Raw genomic sequence first — 20,000 nt, forward strand, 5'->3', positions numbered from 1 at the left:
CTGCATCAGTGTAAGGCATTTGCCACTGCATGGCACCTGGAGGACATACACAGGGAAACACATCACAGGACCTCAGACATTGCCCAGAGTTCTTTACAGAGCCAGCACATGTGTGTGGACTATCATTAGCCACCACTTACAAACATGTCATACCCCTGTACCTGGCAGCACTGTATGAACATGCATTGTACCCCTGGTCCTGATGTGTCATGTGTGGTCAGGTGGCACAATGCCAGGGTAGTCGTATGGGCTAGGCTTGTAAACACTCCAGGGCCATTAGCCTAGTACACACCTATGATCCCCCCAGTGAGGAACAGTACATTGCATAAACCACCATTCATCATTCACGTTCATGTAGAGAGATGACAGTGGCCGTGTTCCTTGCTGATGGGATATCAATGGTGCTCAGGCTTTGCTTGCATACAGTGTGAAATGGAGCTGGAAGCATATGCCTGGGTTCATGTAGGAATCAGACAGGAATGTTACCAGGCCCAAAGGGGACTTGCTTTTGTCAACTTTGATTAGGCATTTTGGACCTGATCCATGATGATGTGGGGAGGGGTGTGTGTGCTTTGCATATCCACCTGTACTGATGGTGATCCAGGGTGGTGATGATTGCCCTAAACCTATCTGCAGCAGGTTGGCTGTAGCTATGTTGTGTGTGTGTATGTGCTGTGATTGACCACCATTACAGGGTGGGATGGGTTGGTACCTCTGAGACTGCAGACATATGTGAAGATGGCCTTGTGATTGCCCTTAGTGGATGTGTCCAATTTGTACTCATGGTTAACCTTACAGTAATCCACCTGTGACCTATTATGCTCATTCAGACAAAGGCTGACATGCTTCCCAGTTAGTGCCTGCTCCTACTTTGCCCTGTACAACCAATATAGCATCACATTATGTGCTTTGTGCATTGCTGTTGTCCAGCAAAGGGTTTTTCTCTACTTTGGTAGAGACAGGTTTTACAAGTAAGGTATTGCTGAGGCCATGGAGCTATGTGGGTGGTCAAATATCTGTTTGTAGTAGGCATGGACACAGGGTCAGACCACAGTTGGCCACCTCTACAACTTCAACGTGATACTCATGCTTATTACACTACCCATGTCTGTGTCAGGGCAATGCCACAACCAGTAGCTGTAGAAGTGTAACTCTGTTGGATGCAGAGAAACTAAGGTTACACACATGCACAACATGTACAGCTTATTTACCTGATGTTTTGCATACCATGTCAGTTATGAGGCAGCCAGGTACACCTACCCATACATACATATGCACAGGTAAAACCTGCTATACATTTCTGTTCTAAGTCAGTATGGCACACTGTAATGACAGTCTTGCTGCTCAGTCAGTCATGTCAACCTTTTAGAGCAGGACATCTGTAGGACAAAGCACATACATGGTGGGCTATTGGACCACAATTAGTGACACTTTCTTCATACTGCTGTAACACACATATGTCATTTGATAGTGCAGTAGCCTTTCCATTCACAGACATGCCCTGGAGGATGTTTGATATTCATATGGCAGGCAGAGAGGTGAAAGGCTAGGTATGTGGTAGTGAGGGTAGGAACTGTTAATGTTGTGAGTATGACTGGTATGAGGACAGAGCTAGCTGATATGCTGGACAGGGGAAAGGTGGATATATTGTGTGTGCCAGAGACCAGATGTATGGGGCGTACAGTTGTGTGTATTGGAGTGGGGTACAAATAGTTCTATCATAGTGTGTATGGGAGGGTAAATGGTGTAGGGGTTAACCTGAAGGAACATTATGCCAAGAGTGTTTGTGGAGGTGATAAGAGTGTCGGGTAGAGTGATGTTCAGGAGGCTGGGAATTGATGATGTAATGTTGTCAGTTGTTAGTACATATGCTCCGCTAATTGCATGTGTGATAGATGAGGCAGACACACTTTAGTGTGGTTGGATGAAGTGGTGATGTGTGTACACAAGGGTGAGTGAGTGGTGATTGGAGCAGATTTCAATGGGCATGTTGGTGAAGGGGACAGAGGGGATGCAGATGTGATGTGTAGGTATGGTGTTAAGCAAAGGAATGCAGAAGGTGAGATGGCACTGGAGTCTGCAACAGAGGTTGGACATGGGTGTGGTGAATACATAGTATTACAAGACCGAGGGGCATAGGGTGACATACAAGAGTGGAGGAAGATGCACACAAGTGGATTATCTCCTATGCAGGTGGGCCTGTCTGAAGGGGATTGGTAACTGTAAAGTGGTGAGAGGGGAAAGTGTAGTTAGGAAGCATGAAAGGTTCATCTGTGGGACGATGTTGGTGATCACATAGAGGGGGAGGAGTGTGAGGGCGGCACCATGGATTAAATGGTGGATACTGAGAAAGGGTGATTGTGAGGTTGAGTTCAGGGAAGAGTGACGACAGGCAGTGGGTGGCATTGAAGAGTTAGCAAATATCTGGGTAACTACATCTGAGCTAGTAAGGAAGATGAGTAGAACGGAGCTTGGTGTGACATCTGCACAGAGGAAAGAGGACAAGGAGACCTGGTGGTGGCATGAGGAAGTACAGGGGAGTATATAGAGAAAGATGTTGGCCAAGGAGAAGTGGGATTGTCAGACAGATGCAGAAAGTGAACAGGTGTATAGGGAGATGGGGTGCACGGCAAAAAGAGTGGTGGCAAAGGCTGAGGATGGCGCATCTGAAGGGTTGTATGTAAGGTTGGACACCAAGGATGGAAAATAAGACCTGCACCAATTGGCTTGACATAGGCATGTAGCTGGGAAGGATGTGCAGCAGATAAGGCTGAGAAAGGATAATGGTGGAACTGCACTCACTAGTGAGGAGAGTGTGTTGAGCAGGTAGAAACAGTACTTTGAGGGGCTGTTGAATGAAGAGAATGAGAGAGTGAGAAGGTTGGATGATGTGGGTATGTTGAATCAGGATATGCAACAGATTATCAAGGGGGAAGTAAGGACAGCTATGAAGAGGTTTAAGAATGGAAAGGCTATTGGTCTAGATGACATACCTGTGGAAACATGGATGTGTTTAGGACAAATGGCAGTGGTCTTTTTAACCGGATTGTTTACTGTAATCTAGGAAAGTGAGAAAATGCATGAGGAGTAGATAAAATGTGTTTGGGTACTGATTATAAGAATAAGGATGGTGTGGATTGCTGTAGTTGTGCACCTACAGGTGGCTTGGTAAGCTTCTACTCTGACTTCCTATCCCTCTAACCTCTATTCTAGCCTCCCTCTGTCTGTCCCCTATTCTCACTGATTTGCTCTATCGACTTTTAATCTACATACTTTCCTTCCCTAACTAAACCTGCTCCCCTCTATATTCACACTGCTTTCAATACTGCTTTTAACCTGTCGAACTTTTATCATTTCCCTGAGACACTGGTCTCTACTTTACCTATTCATCTCATTACCTACCTTACCACCTTAACTACCAGCATTACTGATTGTCTCCTTTTCCCATTTCTCCTTCAGTTGTTTATGCCCTCTTGTTAAGCCCTCTTGGTGTCCTCCCGCTCCTCCTACCCACCCTCCCACCCACCCCCAGGGTCCTATCTAAATACCTCTCATGCTTACTTCCCCTACTTCTTACTTCCAATATCTTAGCCCTGCTTTTCCACATCCTTTGTTAACCACACCCCTTACCACCTTTCCCTCTTACCTCTCTCTATCCTCCCTCCCTCCTTATCTGACCTCACAGCTCTCCTTCTGTCTTCTACTTCATTTTAATTGCATCCTACCCTTTTACCCTTTTATACCCTCTTATACCTCCTACTGACCCTCTTCCACTCCCTCTTCTCTTATGGTTTACATCCTCCCTCCCATCTTATCTATTTTAGTTCCTTCCTTTACTACTTACTCTTCTACTTTAATCAATCATGCCTCCCACTTTCCTTACTATGCTCACACTCACAGTTCTGCTCCTTACCATCCTGTTCTCAGCATACCTTGTTACCTTTTGAAAGTCCTCTTTCTGTCCACACCCTATCTACTCCAACAAACACCTCAACTCTCACACATACTTCTCCCATTTACCTCCAACATTACTTTTAACCCCAACTATATCTTACCTAAATACCACAGACTCTCACCTTAAGCATGTGTCATCAATAAGATAAGAAACTAAAACTACAAATCTCTCTAAAAGAACCATTTAATAACCAAACCAAACTACATTACATTACAAGAGCATCCACACCACCCCTAATCCTGGGCCAACTTATCCCTCTCCCAAAACTAATATACCTAGAGTGTGACTCTCCTCCTTATAGGACACCTTAACATTCATAGTATAAATAACAAAATAGCTCAATTTTAGCCTCCTAGATATCCATTCATTGGCATTCTCTGCCTCTCTCAGAGACCTGGCAAACCACATACAAAAGACACTGAGATCTTACCCCAAGGCTATAGTATAGTGCGAGACCGACGACCAAAGCATAAAGGTGGTGGAGTAGCAATTCTTTTAAGAATCAGCTAAATATCTCTACTCTTCCAGCTTATCCTACCCTGGACTGTAAAGTGAAACCCATCATACAAAACTCAAATAAACAACAAAGAAATCCCTTTACATTATCTGCATCTACCACCAGGGAACAACATACCCACATACTTGAACCCTTTCTTAGCTGGGTATCTACTACTACCCCACTTACCCATTCTAGTATACATTAATGTTGACTGGAATACTATCAATACAGAAAATCCTTCCTCTCATATGAACCTATATGGTTCAACCAGACTATCACCTCAACCACTAGAATCAACAAGCCTAACAATAAAAGAGAGTATTTTTAGATTGGATGCTCATAAACAAAAGTCAAACAGGCCTACAAAACAAGAACCCTGCCCTGATGATATGGTAGTCTGAGTTTAACCTATATCATAGAGAAAAAGACTGATTTCCCAAACCTCCTAACATTCAAAAATCGGCTCAACAAAACTTTTTAGCTTAGACCTATTTCAAAACTAGACTCAGCAAATGCAACTGGAGCCCCTTAAAATCTCTTCCTCTTGAAAATGCAGTATCTTACTTTAATGCCACTTTCTTATCCATTCTTGGCAAACCTTATGCTCCTGAGCATACCATCAGAATGAAACCCAGCAATATTGCCCCATGGCTCTCTAAAGGAAACTAAAAAGCAAATTCTCTCCAGAAATAAAGTCTCTGCCAAATGGAATGCCATCCAAATTCCCGATCTTCTTCATTTCCACCAACTTAGAAACTCAACTAAAAAGCAATAATTACTGACAAAAAAAACTTCTACTGCAAACTTCATAACACTCATCATAACAATCCCAAACAGTTTGGTCATCTATTAACAACAGGAACATCCCAGGAACATCCAAAACTCCCCTCTCTTAATGCTGACCCAGACCTCCCCACCTCACTCAAATCCTTTCAACTCTTTTCCACTGACACTATTCTATCTCCTAGCTGACAATCTTAGCACTAACAACTCCTGCCCACCAATAACCAAAAGACACTCTTCCAATAACTTTAAACTACCTCCTATTCCTACCTCTTTCATCTCTGGACTTTATTCACAAACTGAGCCTTGTACCCCTTCTGCAGTAAACTCCACTTTTTCTCCAAAAAGCTGCCAAAAAAATTGCTTTATCCAGTATCTATGCTTATAAACAGGACAATCAGAGGGAACCATCCCAAACATCTGGAAAATTTCCCACATTATCCCATTACATAATTGAATACTCAAACTATAGATAGTGCCCTCCAAAGCTTTTGATATGGTTACATCCCATCCCTTTGATAATCTTGCCCACTAAATGGTGGTTTACCACCTACTCAGCAATAGACAACAAAAGCAGTCGATTGGGGAAAACCAAATTTCTTCCTCACACCCATTTCCATCGATTGCCTCAAGGCTCCATTCTAGGACCCCTTCTCTTCTCCCTGTTCATCAATGATCTCACTCAGCAATCCCACAAGCAACCACCATTCAATATGCAGATGACTCCTACACACTTCTGCTCTGCTTCATCTCTAATGTACTTTTCATCTATTACTCAAAATGTCTTCAACACAGTGAAGCGTGGTTCACCAGGCGTGACTCCTCCTCAATGCCAAAAACTAATGACTCTCTATTCAATAATAGGGAAGGAACTGGATCCTGCTCCCCAGTGAGGATAACACTTGCATCTCTACCTCTCTTTAAGTATAATAAAAAATCAAAGATTACAAAAAGCCACTCTGTTTGTTCTACACAAAACCTGACTAATCTTTTTACCTCTTCTGTGCTTTTCTAATACGTGAGTCTGCCTAGATCTTTGTTTTTTGTTCGTTTCTCCTTCCCTTTTCTAATCTCTCTCTCTTTCTTTTTACTTTTCCTTCACTTTTCTTTCTTAAACTTCTTCCCTTCCTCCCCTCTTCACGTATAGAGTTTCTTTCTCCTTTGGTACTAAGATTAGTCTATAAAATATTATAAAATCAATTTTGCTTTCTGCTTTATGCAGATTTTTTTATGTGTATGTGGTTAATTTTTTTTTATTTTTATATGCATAGCCATTTGCTTGATATTTTGTCATTTTGATTTTCTTTTTTTTTTATTTTGTTATTAATTTATGGAGCTTTTCTCCCACTCTAGAACTGAAAAACTATATCCAGCTAGACTAGCCCGGTCAACAAATGTAAAATAAATAAATAAATAAATAAATACAGAGGGATAACATTGATCAGTCACAGCATGAGGTAATGGTAAAGGGTGGTGGAAGCTAGGCTACAAAGGGAGGTGAGGATTACTGGTTTCATGCCAGGATAGAACTGTGCAGATGCGATGTTTGCTCTGAGAGTGTTGATGGGGACATACAGAGAAAGTTGGACATAGCTGCATTGTGTCTTTGTGGACTTACAGACAGCATATGACAGGATGCCTAGAGAGGAGTGGTATTGTATGAGGTGGTCAGGAGTGGTGGAGGAATCCGTAAGAATGCTACAGGATATGTACAAGGCTAGTGTGACAGCAGTGAGATCTACATTGGGAGTGACAGGTGTGTTTAAGGTGGAGGTAGGAGTACATCAGGGATCAGTTATGAGCCCTTTCTTATTTACAGTGGCGATGGACAGGTTGATAGACATGATCAGACAGGAGTACCCCTAGACCGTGCCATTTGCAGATAACATTGTGGTCTGTATTGAGAGTAGGGAACAGGTTGAGGACACCCTGGAGAAGTGGAGGTATGGTCTAGAGGGGGAGGAATGATGGTCAGCAGGACTAAGATGGACTATATGTGTGTGAATGGGAGGGAGAATGGAGGAATGGTGAGGATGCAGGGAGTACAGTTTGCAAAGGTGGATAGGTGTAAATACTTGGGAATAACAATTCAGAGTAATGGCGAGTGTGAGGGAGAGGTGACGACGTGAGTACGGGCAGGATGTGGGTGGTGGGGAAGAGTGCCATGTGTGATTTGAGACAGACAAGTACCATTAAAAGGGATAGGGAAGGTCTACAAGAGGGTAGTGAGACCAGCTATGTTATATGGGTTGGTGATACTGGCATTAAAAAAAGAGGCACAAGTCAGAGCTCAATGTAGCAGAGTTACTGATGGTATGATTTGCACTGGGTGTGGCCTAGCAGTGTCACAGTCTGTATTGTGCAACACACACTCCAGTAGTGGTCATATGTGAGCCATCCTTTCCTGGGGTGACTCAGGGCCCTGAGCCGTGTTCTATGTCACTGCAGACAGACACAGTTTCTATGGCCATAGGTTATGCTCAGCAATATATCAGTAAAGCATGTGTTGTTGAGACATAATATTGTTTGATCTTCCTATTTTCCACATTTATATGCCCCCTACTACATTCCATTACAGGCTTGATGGTTTGACATAGCTGTTTGTTTTTAATTTATTTATTTATTTATTTACATTTGTTGACTGGGAAAGTTCGACTGGACGCAGGACCTTTTTCAGTGGAGGCCCGGGGAGAAAAGCTCCACAAGTAACATTATTACAACATAGTTCCTGATGAAGAACATAGTACATACAGTAGACACATAGCATCTGTGCCATCTAAGATGGCATGCATTCTACGAAGTGAATAGCAGTTATTAAAATTGTTACAGTAAGAAATTATGGCAGTATAATAAATAGATAGGCATACAAGCATCAGAGTTTGCTGTAATCAAAGGTAGTTAGTGGGGTGGAAGAGAGGTTGAGGGTAGATGGAGCGGGTGATTTTAGAGAGGAGAATTACAAGGGCATAGCCAGCATTTTTTTAGGTGATCTTTAAGAAAACTTTGAAGTGGGTGTATGATGGTACAGAGGTTATTGTGGGGGGGGGGTTCATAATTTGGCTATTGAGCTGGAGAAGAGTGCTTCTCCAGCAGAGTTCTTGGCTTTAGTTACCTGTAATTGATTTTTGTTGCTGGATCATATTGGTCTGGTGGTGAGATTGGGCTGGATTAGATTTTGGAGGGATGGGACTTTTAGAGGATGGTTTACTAATTTGTGGGTGAGTGAGAGTTGATACCATTAAAGGAGGTGAGGGAGTTCTAGCCAGCCAAGCAAGTGAGAGACAGTAGTGACTACGGTAGGATGCCCCGGTGTTGAACTTGGTGATTTTGTTGTAGCAGGTCTCGAGTTTATTTAAATCGCTTTGCCTTAGGTTAGTGTATATTGGAGAGGCATAAAGTAGGGTGGAGATAAGGTATGAATTTGCAACTGAAATCCTGGCTGCTTTGGTGAGGAATTGCTTATTTCTGTATAAGGTTCCTATTTTTTTGTGGACTTTTTTTATAGTCATGGATATGTGAATGTCAAATTTGAGACTACTGTCTATTTCAACTCCTAGCAATTTGGTGTGATCTGTTAGATGGATAGTGGTTCTGTCATTTGCTGTGATGTTAAAGTGAGAGTAGGTTTGAGTATGTTTGGTGGGTTGGAAGATGAGGAGTTCAGTTTTGTTTGGATTGAGTATAACTGGGCATCAGATAGCCAAGCTTTAACAGAGGAAAAGGCATCCTGTGTGACCTTTTGCAGTTTGGGTAGGGACTGGGCTGAGCAGATGATGGTTGAGTCATCTGCATATTGTATGAGTGAGCCATGTTTGGTGGCAGTGACTAGATTATTGGTGAAAATGGAGAAGAGTAAGGGTCCAAGGATGGATCCTTGAGGAACACCAATAGAGACGGGTAGTTGGGGACATATATCATTCTGCCATACAATGGATTGCTGGCAGTCAGTCAGATAGCTCTGAAACTAGTTGGTGACTGACTGAGAGAAGGATAGGTTATTGAGAACAGAGATGAGTTGTTTGTGTGGGACCATGTCAAATGCTTTAGATAGGTCTAGGAAAGTTGCAGAGGAGAAATAGCCATTCTTTTTATGCTGAAGGATAGTGTTAATAAAAGAGAGTAAGTTCAGTTCAGTTGGTATGCTCCACCAGTCGCAGTGTGTGTGTGTGTCTGTGTGTGTGTGTGTGTGTGTGTGTGTGTGTGTGTGTGTGTGTGTGTGTGTGTGTGTGTGTGTGTGTGTGTGTGTGTGTGTGTGTGTGTGTGTGTGTGTCTGTCTCTCTTTGAGACAGATGTAGGATATACATCTGTTTTGTATAGGCAGCATCTTGCCTTTAGTAGGTAATGCTCATGAGCAGCTGATGGCCTGTGCACCACTGGAGTCCCCCACTTGCTAATTGCATGTGGAACAGCTGTGATATCATTCCCATACCCAATAGCATGGAAACACACTCCTATAACTGAGTACGTCATGTGGGCTTTGCCCCTTTTCCTTGCCTGGGAGGAGTACGCATCACATAGTGTAGTTGGGAATACCTTTTACAACAAACACTGTGGAGACAGTCCAACAAACTGGGGAAGAATCTTCCAGACATAGGGACAGAATGTAAGTATTGCTGTTATACAGTTGAACTAATGCTAGTTTGAATAGGTTTGTGTGGATATGGCTGCTCTGTGTGAATTTAAGTCTGATAGTGTTATGCGGTTGACATAACTTCTAAATGTAGGGCTATCCACAAACTGGCCAGAGTTTGGACTCTTATATTTGGTGTGTTACTCACACATTTTTTGGCCTTGGAAATTCAGTAGCATACTTTAAGGGTTGCAGTCAGTAAATGGTATCATCCATGTGTGTCTCTGGCTTCATATCCCTCAAAACAGATATGTTACAACAACCCTGTTACACCAGCAACTTTCTCAGTTTATGACAGCAATATGTCAATAATGCCCCTGTATTCGGGCCTCTGCCCCCAAATATGTCAGGCTTTGTTCAGATGTCATGCTGTAAGAGATGTATAGGTGCAGTATACCATTATATAGTGACTTCATGCCAGATATCATCCCTATACCTCTACTGAATGATATATTCTAAAAAAAACAGCATTCATTATTGCATCTTAGATGGTGTAGTGGTAAATTGCTCTGACTATGATGTACAGGGTCCTGGGTTCAAGTATTGACAGGGCTGATTATTTTGTTGCTGGGCAGAACAGTGGCTGATGGAGACAGGGTGATTAAGGTGGTTTTAAGCAGTTGTAAGTGGGTTTGCACAGGTTTGCATGATGGTAAGCAATGCCAGCACACAGTTAAATGGGAAACTGCTTAATCTGTGTAGGCATCACTTAGCATCTCGCAAACTCGTTTATTGCCATTTACTGCTGCTTATTGCAGCTTACTCCCACTTATCCCAATGCTAATTTTTTTAAAAGAAAAGAAAAAAGGGGTGATAGGAAAGTGTTTTTCCTTCTGCATGCCCCCTTTTTCACCAATGTGACAGATCGCTAGGGATGTGCAAGATGTGTATAGAGAAGGTCCATAGCTGTCCATTTCTGATACAGCAACAGCTGTGAATTTGTGCAGATTTTGGAGGTGAATTTGGACACTCAAACCCCTGAGAGAGGGGTGAGGACAACAGTAATGTGTTCTTCAGCCAATTAGGCCAGATTATATGTGTCCAGTGGACACTTGTGCGAAATGGATAGCTCTGTATGGGGCGACATTTTTTTGTAGGAACAGATTGTCCTTTTTTTAAGGTGAGAATGGGATGTTGGGGAAGGATAGTAGATATATTTGGGGAGGTAGATTGGGTAGGAAGACAGACAAGGCAGACAAGACAGACAAGACAGCAGACAGGGGCAGTATATGGCACATGTGGGGGTAAAAACCTTGGATGGGGAGGTTGGTTGGGAATCGGATGCCCATGAGCCCCCAAATGTATACAGTGGGACTGAGGTCCCCACCCATGGGCAGTCACCACTGTACCTTCACGGCCCTAAAGGTGGCTGTGATGGGGGCTGAGCAGGAGGGGCAGGATGACCCTCAAGATGTGCCATGTGGCCCTCAAGCTGGCATAGCAGATCTCCAAACTCCTTTTGAAGCTTGCTACGCACCAATCCCCAGACCTGACTTCAGGTGACAGTGCCCTGTCAGCACCTGCTCCTAGGGGAGTGGACCCCATCCCCTGAAATGGTTCCACCTGAATGTGGTGCAGGACCAGCAGACGAGGACATCCTGGGTTGGGTCCCAGATATGCTGGGGCCCAGTGCCATGGTCAGTTGAAGTGGGACAGGAGGATCCGCTGGGGTTGGCCTTACCAGACGTGCTATGGTGTTGCAGTTTTATAACATATGTTGGTTAGTCATGAAAAACACATTCCAGGATTAGTTATAACAGCATGTATAGCTATTTCCATTAACCCAAAACAACAGATTTGGAACAGTTGCATAGCAAACAGAACACATACATATATGGAACCACAGTGGATATTGTAACAGCATGCAGGTTACATTGATAGCAACAGGCCACCAATGATAGTATTTGAACAGAGAACATTAATAGTCAAATGTTTAAATATTTGTAGAACAATAGGGCACATGTCCCAACAGTAGGTTTGGTGAAAAATATACCCATTGATTTATGTGTTTAGATTATTGGTGCAGATAGAGCGGGAGAGAGAGAGAAAGAGAGAGATGTCAGTTAACAACTGTATAGGCTTCATTTGCTCACAACTACAATGATCATTGCTGTAATCATTACTCTCCAGGTATTCCCTCACTTTACATTGACCTATGGCCTTGGGTTGGGCAGTGGTATGTTTGTACACAGTGTATAATTACAGCCATCTTACAGCTAATTTATACCTTTTCTTACCTGGCAGTCCTGTGGAGGAAGTTTCTGTTAACACTACCTGACTGTTTCTACCCATATTCACATAGTCAGTGTTACATATGTGCACTCATAGTGTGTGTGTGTGTGTGTGTGTGTGTGTGTGTGTGTGTGTGTGTGTGTGTGTGTGTGTGCGCACTACTGCCATACTCTGCCTTGATTTCTATTGGTCACCCTGGGTGTTGGCGGCAGTGACCACTAGCTGTGACAGCGTGACACTTGAGGAACAGTTCTTGGAGGAGACTACTTGGTGTATGTACTTATCTTGCTGACATTTGCAGCCTTGGGATTGGACAGTGGGTGTTGTACATAGTGTATAAGTACAGCCTTCTTACAGCTAAGATATATCTTTTCTTATCTGGCAGACCTGTTGAGAAATTTCTGTTAACACTACCCGACTGTTTCTATCCATATTCACATAGTCAGGGTTACATATGTGCACTCATAGTATGTGTGTGTGTGTGTGTGTGTGTGTGTGTGTGTGTGTGTGTGTGTGTGTGTGTGTGTGTGTGTGTGTGTGTGTGTGTGTGTGTGTGTGCCACTGCCATACTGTGCCTCAATTTCTATCAGTCAACCTAGGTGTTGGCAGTATTGACTACTAGCTGTGACAGTGTGACACTTGAGGGACATTTCTTGGAGGAGACTACTCGGTGTATGTACTTATCTTGCTGCCATCTGCAGCCTTGGGGTTGGGCAGTGGGTATTGTACACAGTGTATAAGTACAGCCTTCTTACAGCTAAGATATATCTTTTCTTACCTAGCAGACCTGTGGAGGAAATTTCTGTTAACATTACTTGACTGTTTGCTTCTACACATATTCACAACCAATACCCTAACTTCCAAACATCCATCCCATCTACAACATAGGTTCATAGGTAGGTACTAGGCTATTGGCCCTAGGGCCTATATAAGCCTAGCCAAAAGGTACCCTGGCTTTTGCAACCCAAGAAAATTATTTTCCTGTGCTACTGTCGAGCAGAGCCACAGAAGTGACCCCTGGGGTGAATTTCCTATCTCCCATCTAATCATCAAGATTTTTCTTGAAGAGTGCTAATGGGAAGCTTTGTTTGATATAGATAGGTAGTTTGTTCCAGAGTATGGGAAGTCTCTGGGACAGGAATCTATCCCTCCAGCATTTTCTGTTTATTGTGGTGACAAGGTTTAGGTCCCTAGAGGATGTAGCTCGGAGGGATTGGGATTTCTTTAAGTGGAGCATGTCCAAAAGCTCTAGGTTTGACATAGCTTTGTGCTAGGCAGAGATCGCCTCTGAGTAGGCGATATGTGACTGAGTAAAGCTGCAGTTTTTTGAGACGGTCTGCGTAGGGCATCTGTTTGAGGCCAGTACTCCTCTGTGAGGTATTTCTGCAGCCTTTCCAGTTGTTGTAGATGTCTTGTGAGGTACATACCAAAAGGGGTGTTGTACTCTATAATGGGTCTAATGAGTGATGAGTAGAGGGGGACAATGACCTCCTTTTTCCTGACTACTGTTGTGATGTGATTATCAAAGGAGAGACTACTGTCCACCAACGCATAATAATGCACCCTTACTCACCTCCCTCATGCTTACCTCCTTAACCCCTAAATACTACCATCTTACTTGACCTACAATAGTCCTAAAACGAGACACTATTACAAAACTTTATTCAAAATCTTAAAACTCATACTCAGGATATACTACAACCTCACAAAGGATGGCGACATCCACCCAAACCCTGGTCCATCCCCACCTGTTAACCCTAATCTCCCTACTATATCCCCTACCAACATAGCTCCAACAAATAGACCTCCTAACTCACTGCTGGCCTGCCATCTAAACAATAGGAGCATAAATAACAAAACTCAGCACCTGCTTGCCCTCTTAGCTGTTCATTCCCCAGATATCTGGGGAATGAACAGCTAACAGAAACGTGGCTAAAGCCTGCCACCAAGGACCATGAGATTCTGCCACCAGGGTACAATATGTTTCAACTAGACCGTACCACCAGTAAGGGTGGTGGGGTAGCCATACTTTACAAGTCTACCCTATCTGTCAGCAAAGACACCCAACAACCACCCCAGTTTAAGAATTATGAAATTCTTATCTCAAAACTACAAATTAATAAAAACAAAACTATAAACATTGTCTGTGTCTACATTCCCCAGGGAGGAACTCAGAAACCTGAGAAGACTTCTTATATTGGTTATCCAATAACTACCCCCACGAAACAATTGTTCTTGGGGATTTCAAAATTGACTGGAACACTTGCTCTTGTGAAACCCCCACAACCCACATAAACCTCTATGGATTTACTGAAATCATAACCTCCCCCACCAGGACAGGAAAATACAATAACAAGAAAAGTACTCTAGATTGGATACTCGTCAATACCCATTTTCAGTCCTATAAATCAGGCACTTTGCATGATGACCTAAGTGACCACTGTCTCACCTATGTAATCAAGCTCAAAGTAGACTGCTCCTACCTACCCACCTATAGAACATTAAGAAATAACAAGAATTTTATTCTCACCAAGTTTCAAAATGAATTTAAGGCATGCAACTGGTCACTACTAAAAAGTCTCCCCCTTGATGAAGCAGTAGCATACTTTAATACCAAATTCCTTGCTATTTTTAACTCCTATGCTTCCACCCGCTCTATTAGAACCAAAGTTAATATTGCACCATGGCTTTCTAAAGATACTAAAATCAAAATTTCACTCAAAAACAAAGCATGGGCCACCTACCGAAAAACAAAAGCCCCACTTTATCAACTAAGATTCAGACAGCTAAGGAATGACACCAAAAAATCCATAACCTTAGACAAAAAGAACCACTGCTACCATCTACTGCAAAAACACCAAAACAAACCTCAAAAGTCCTGGGCAGGAATAAACAAACTACTCCACCCAGGCCAAACCACCACTCCACCCCCCTCAGCTTCCCAGTAAAAATCCCCAGTAGTCATTGCTAATAAATTCAACAGCTTCTTCACAGAGACTATCCAATCTCTAGCCAGCCAACTCTCTCCAAATGTCTCTAATTCTAATGCAGCCACACCCAGTACCCAAACATACTTTACCTTCCAACCTGTTCCTACTCAACTTATTCATGCCCTACTTAAGAAACTAAGACCCACCACCCTGGCTGCTGACCTCCTCCCAGCATACTATCTACAAAAGGCTGCTGACACCATAGCATACCCCGCCTCAATCTTGATCAACAGAGCTATATCTGAAGCTACTGTACCCACTATATGGAAAATCTCCCATGTCATACCTCTCCATAAAGGAGGCAGTTCCACTGATTGTCAAACTTTAGACCCATAGTTATTCTGTCACCTCTAGCTAAAATTATGGAGAAGTGTGTACACATACATCTCATGCACTACCTCACACAGAACATGCTGTTGTCCAACTTTCAGTATTGCTTTAAACTACACCACAGTACTACTTCTGCCCTTCTCTCTTTCTATAACATCATTAACCACAACCACAATAATAACAAACTATCCTCAGCACTCTTTCTAGATCTATCCAAGGCTTTTGACATGGTTGACCGCAAAATGCTTATAAATACCTTGAAGGCCTTCTCCTTAAACAACCATGCACTCCAGTGGTTTCAATCCTACCTGCAGGGCAGGCAACAGACAGTCCTATGGCAGGACAAGCTATCATCTTGCCTACCCATCACATCAGGAGTCCCCCAGGGCTCAATACTAGGACCCATTCTTTTCTCCATCTTTATCAACGACCTTTATTCAGTCATCCCAGATGCTACCTGCATTCAATATGCAGATGAATCCACCTTCATTTGTTCTGGCACCTCATGAGTTACTTTATTCACATTAACCTAAAATACCTTCAATACAGTGGAAAAATGTCTCTCCAAGCAACATCTAATCCTAAACCCCAACAAAATTAAACTGCTCCTCTTCTCCCCCACATGCAGTTCAACATAACCGCTAACAATGGCACCATCATCTTCCCAGAAGCCCAAACTAAACTACTGGGTGTCATAGTTGATAGCAACCTGAAGTTTGAGGTGCATATCAATCAAACTATCAAAATCATTAATAAAAAACTTGGCTTTCTTTACAGAATCAAACCTTTCCTTACCCCACTTGCTGGAACTGCAATTGCTCATTCTCATCTACTATCAACTCTTCTCTATGCCTCACCTCTATTCCCCAACTTAAACAAAACAGATCTTAATAAATTATCGTCCTGCTATAACCACATTGCCAGATTTGCTACTGGCACTGCCTACCAGACACACCACTGTCACAACCTAAATCACCTAGGATGGCTTGAACTGCTTAGCCTACAGCAGTTCAACCAGCTAATAGTGGCACATAAAGTTCTTTACCAACCAGAAAATACACCTGCACTAATAAAAATATTATCTGCCCCTACACCAGCATACAGCCACTCTGATCATCCACTAGACTCCTAGTTCAAACATACAAATCCAACTACTCAGCTGGGGACCCTGTTTGCCAACTCTGTTGGAAAAACATGGAACAGACTCCCAGCTGACTTGACCCTAGAACCCTCACTAACTTGATTCAAAAACAAACTCAAGAAATACTACTAAAACTCATTGGTTATGTCCTTGCACTAACCCCGACTAGTGACCTCTCTATTACTTAGGTGCCTTACCTTTAACTACTTCTAACTTTTTTCTATCACACCATTTCAGGAAGGGTCAATTGTACAACTGCTGCTCAATGTGTATTAAAACTGAATGTAATGTTATGTATATATAACTTTGAAAATAATATGTTTTGTAAAGTGTTTTATAATAAGTTAGTACTGTATGTGCTAAATGCTGGAATTGCTTATGACTGTAATCTGTTTGAAACTAGCATTTACTAAATGTTCAATGTGTATTATTATCTTGGAGCTATTCTCCCTGGGCCTCCACTGAAATTGGACATATATCCAGTTGGACTATCCCGGTCAACAAATTTAAAATAAATAAATAAAATAAAATTATGCATACAGCTTACTACCACTCCCGGGATTCAAACCATGTCTGTTTGTGCAAAAAAATACAAGTTTGTGTTTCATCAAAATGAGCTATTGAGAAACTGCTGCCTCTTGTTTGACTGTTTTCTCCCTAATACTCTCTTGGTTGTACAATCTGACCTTGTAATTCGGACATTCATGCATGGCAGATAGTTCTTATACTGTGTATTCATACTTTGCATAGTCTGGAAAACACTGGTTAACACAACATTACTATTCAGGTATCAGATCTTGGTGCATAGAACATTTCATATAGTTAATCTCCTGTTTTACAACTCCACAATCTTTGTCAGATAACCCTTAATTATTTAATACTTTCAGAGCTATAGCTGCTGTGCAGAAACTGTACAAATTTCGATTCATACCACCACATACTAAAGTAAACACAACCAATCCGGGGTTTTGACTTTTATTGACAGATACTGACACTTTTATTGATATATACCCTGTACATCACTATTACTCTGCTAATGTCTCATTTATTCAGTACAAACCATACCCATTTTTAAATATTGACAGGTGATATTCTACTCCTTTCTATTTATTTGCCCTGAATACTACAAGCTAGATTTGTATTCACTAGCCTCGCAACACAGCTTTAGCAGCCTGTTGGTTTGGATGTCCATGTCCGCAGCCCTCTCATGTGCAGCTGTACAGGAGATACAGAAACATTTATGCATACCTATCCATCACATACACAGGCTGAACTTTGGAAAACACTTATTGATACTGATACGTTCATCTGGGACATTCCTCGCCCATTCAGCTTGGATCCACTGGTCCAAGAACTCCCTCTTCCTATGTTTCAAGTCAGCAATGTGGTGCTGGACCTGCTTACCAGTCCAAGAGTTGCCAGTGGCACTGGTGAGATCATGTGCAAGATGGTCCCAGGCCTCTGCTTTGTATTGGGAACCCTGGTACTGGTCCTGCAGCAGTTTCCCTTCATGGTCTTTTACTTGGAGTCCAACCATGACTCTGGACTCCTGAATACCCTAGTGCTGCACCTGAAAGTGCACACCCTCACCAATGCCAGCCATAGTGCCTGCAGTGATGAGCTACAACTGGTTATGGGCTGTATTCCCACCTGCAAGATTTAAATAGGGCTGATTTCTCACATTTTGCTGTGATTGGATGGTTTTGAATATGTTGAGCTAAGCTAAGCAATGGGCAAAACCACTTAGCACAGATAAGCATTGCTTAAATAGGTAGATGCTAAGCACTGCTTACCAGTGCGCAAATCTGCTTAGCTATGCTGATTATTGCTAAGCATACACATTTAAGTAATGCTTACTCCGGCTAAGCATAGCTGAGCACAATTTAGCATTGTTCAGCTTTCATTTTATGGACTATCAGGATTGTCGGGTTGATTCCTTCTTAATGACATCTTATGATATGTATGTTTCCCTTCCATAACATCCCCCTATGTGCTTTCATTACATTATATTCTTTTGTGGCTATACTGTATGGGACACTTGTGTTTATATGGGGTTTTCACATCTGTACTACACTGACACCTCATATTTGGGCCTGCTACACTACCCTGGTTAACAAATATATATTATTCACTACCTATTTATGAAAAAGATACTTTTAGTGTGGTTTTGACATAGAAAAAAATGAATGGACTGCATTGGGGCTCGAATTGTGAATAACTGCATGCTAAGTGAATGCTCTAACCACTACATTATTTCACTTTGACTATTTTAGCTGTATGTTCTATTTAGCTCCTTCGGATGTTTAAGCTATAATATACACAGCTGTGCGACATGCACTCCCGCTCAGTTATGCTTAAATTTTATTGGGGATTGAAAAAAAAAAATAAACGTGTTTTATTTTTATTTATGAAAAAAAATAAACATGTGTTTTATTTTTATTTTCTTTAGGGGTATGCACATTGCTTTCTGCCTCTTAGGGTAGGACATTTGGACAACTACATCATACAGGGGGTATTATTTTACATGTTCTTCTCAGGAACATGCTTACTTATTTGGTATGCCAGCATGTACACTGGCATACCATTGTGGATATTATCTGGGCTGGACCATTGTGGAGGGCTGTGCTTCTGTGGTATTGTAATGTATTTTGTCCGCAGATACTGTTATGTTGTGATAATAGTATCTGCGGACACTGTTAGTTGTTTTAGAATTGCTGTATAGCAATTCTAGAGAGCACTTGTTCACGGATTATGTACATGCAGGTTATACAGCAGAGTGCCTTCATGAATATGCAAGGCGCATTGCTGTGCTGCAATGGCATGATCCACTCTGTGCAGGCATAGCACTATTCCTGCATGGAGTTTTATGAATCCTAGGGTCTGTTTTTGATTTTCTACATTCAAACAATTTATTCCTGCATGGAGTTTGATGAATCCCAGAGTCTGTTTTTAATTTTCTACATTCAACCAATTTCTCTTTCAAAACTTTCCACATTCCTTCTGCAGTTTTTCCACTGAACACAGCACTCCAATTAGTTTTACACAGTGACTGTTTTGCTTCCATATAATCTCTTGTTAATCTTCTGTGTGTTGGTTTAGATTTCAGTTTGGCAGAATTATCTGGCAACAAATTAAACTTTATAATCCCATGATCACTGTACATCAACAGTGGTAAAACCTGACATGAAGTAACAGTATTTTTTTTTACAGTCTGAAGTAATTTTTCCTGAACATGTGTTGTGAATAATTTCCTTATTAATGTTGTGAAATCAATATTATTCCAGTCTGTTTCTGGTAAATTTAAGTCCCCAGTCACAGTTCTTCCCTCCCGTGTTTCCTGCAAGAAATGTATGAATTCCTCTAGGTTATCTGCACTTGACTTTGGTAGTCTATACACTCCAACAATTGTTATATGTTCTAGAGTTTTCTTTATTGTCATG

This window comes from Protopterus annectens, chromosome 2.part1, assembly GCF_019279795.1.
Source record: "Protopterus annectens isolate FY-2018-M chromosome 2.part1, PAN1.0, whole genome shotgun sequence".
Lineage (NCBI taxonomy): Eukaryota > Metazoa > Chordata > Ceratodontiformes > Protopteridae > Protopterus > Protopterus annectens.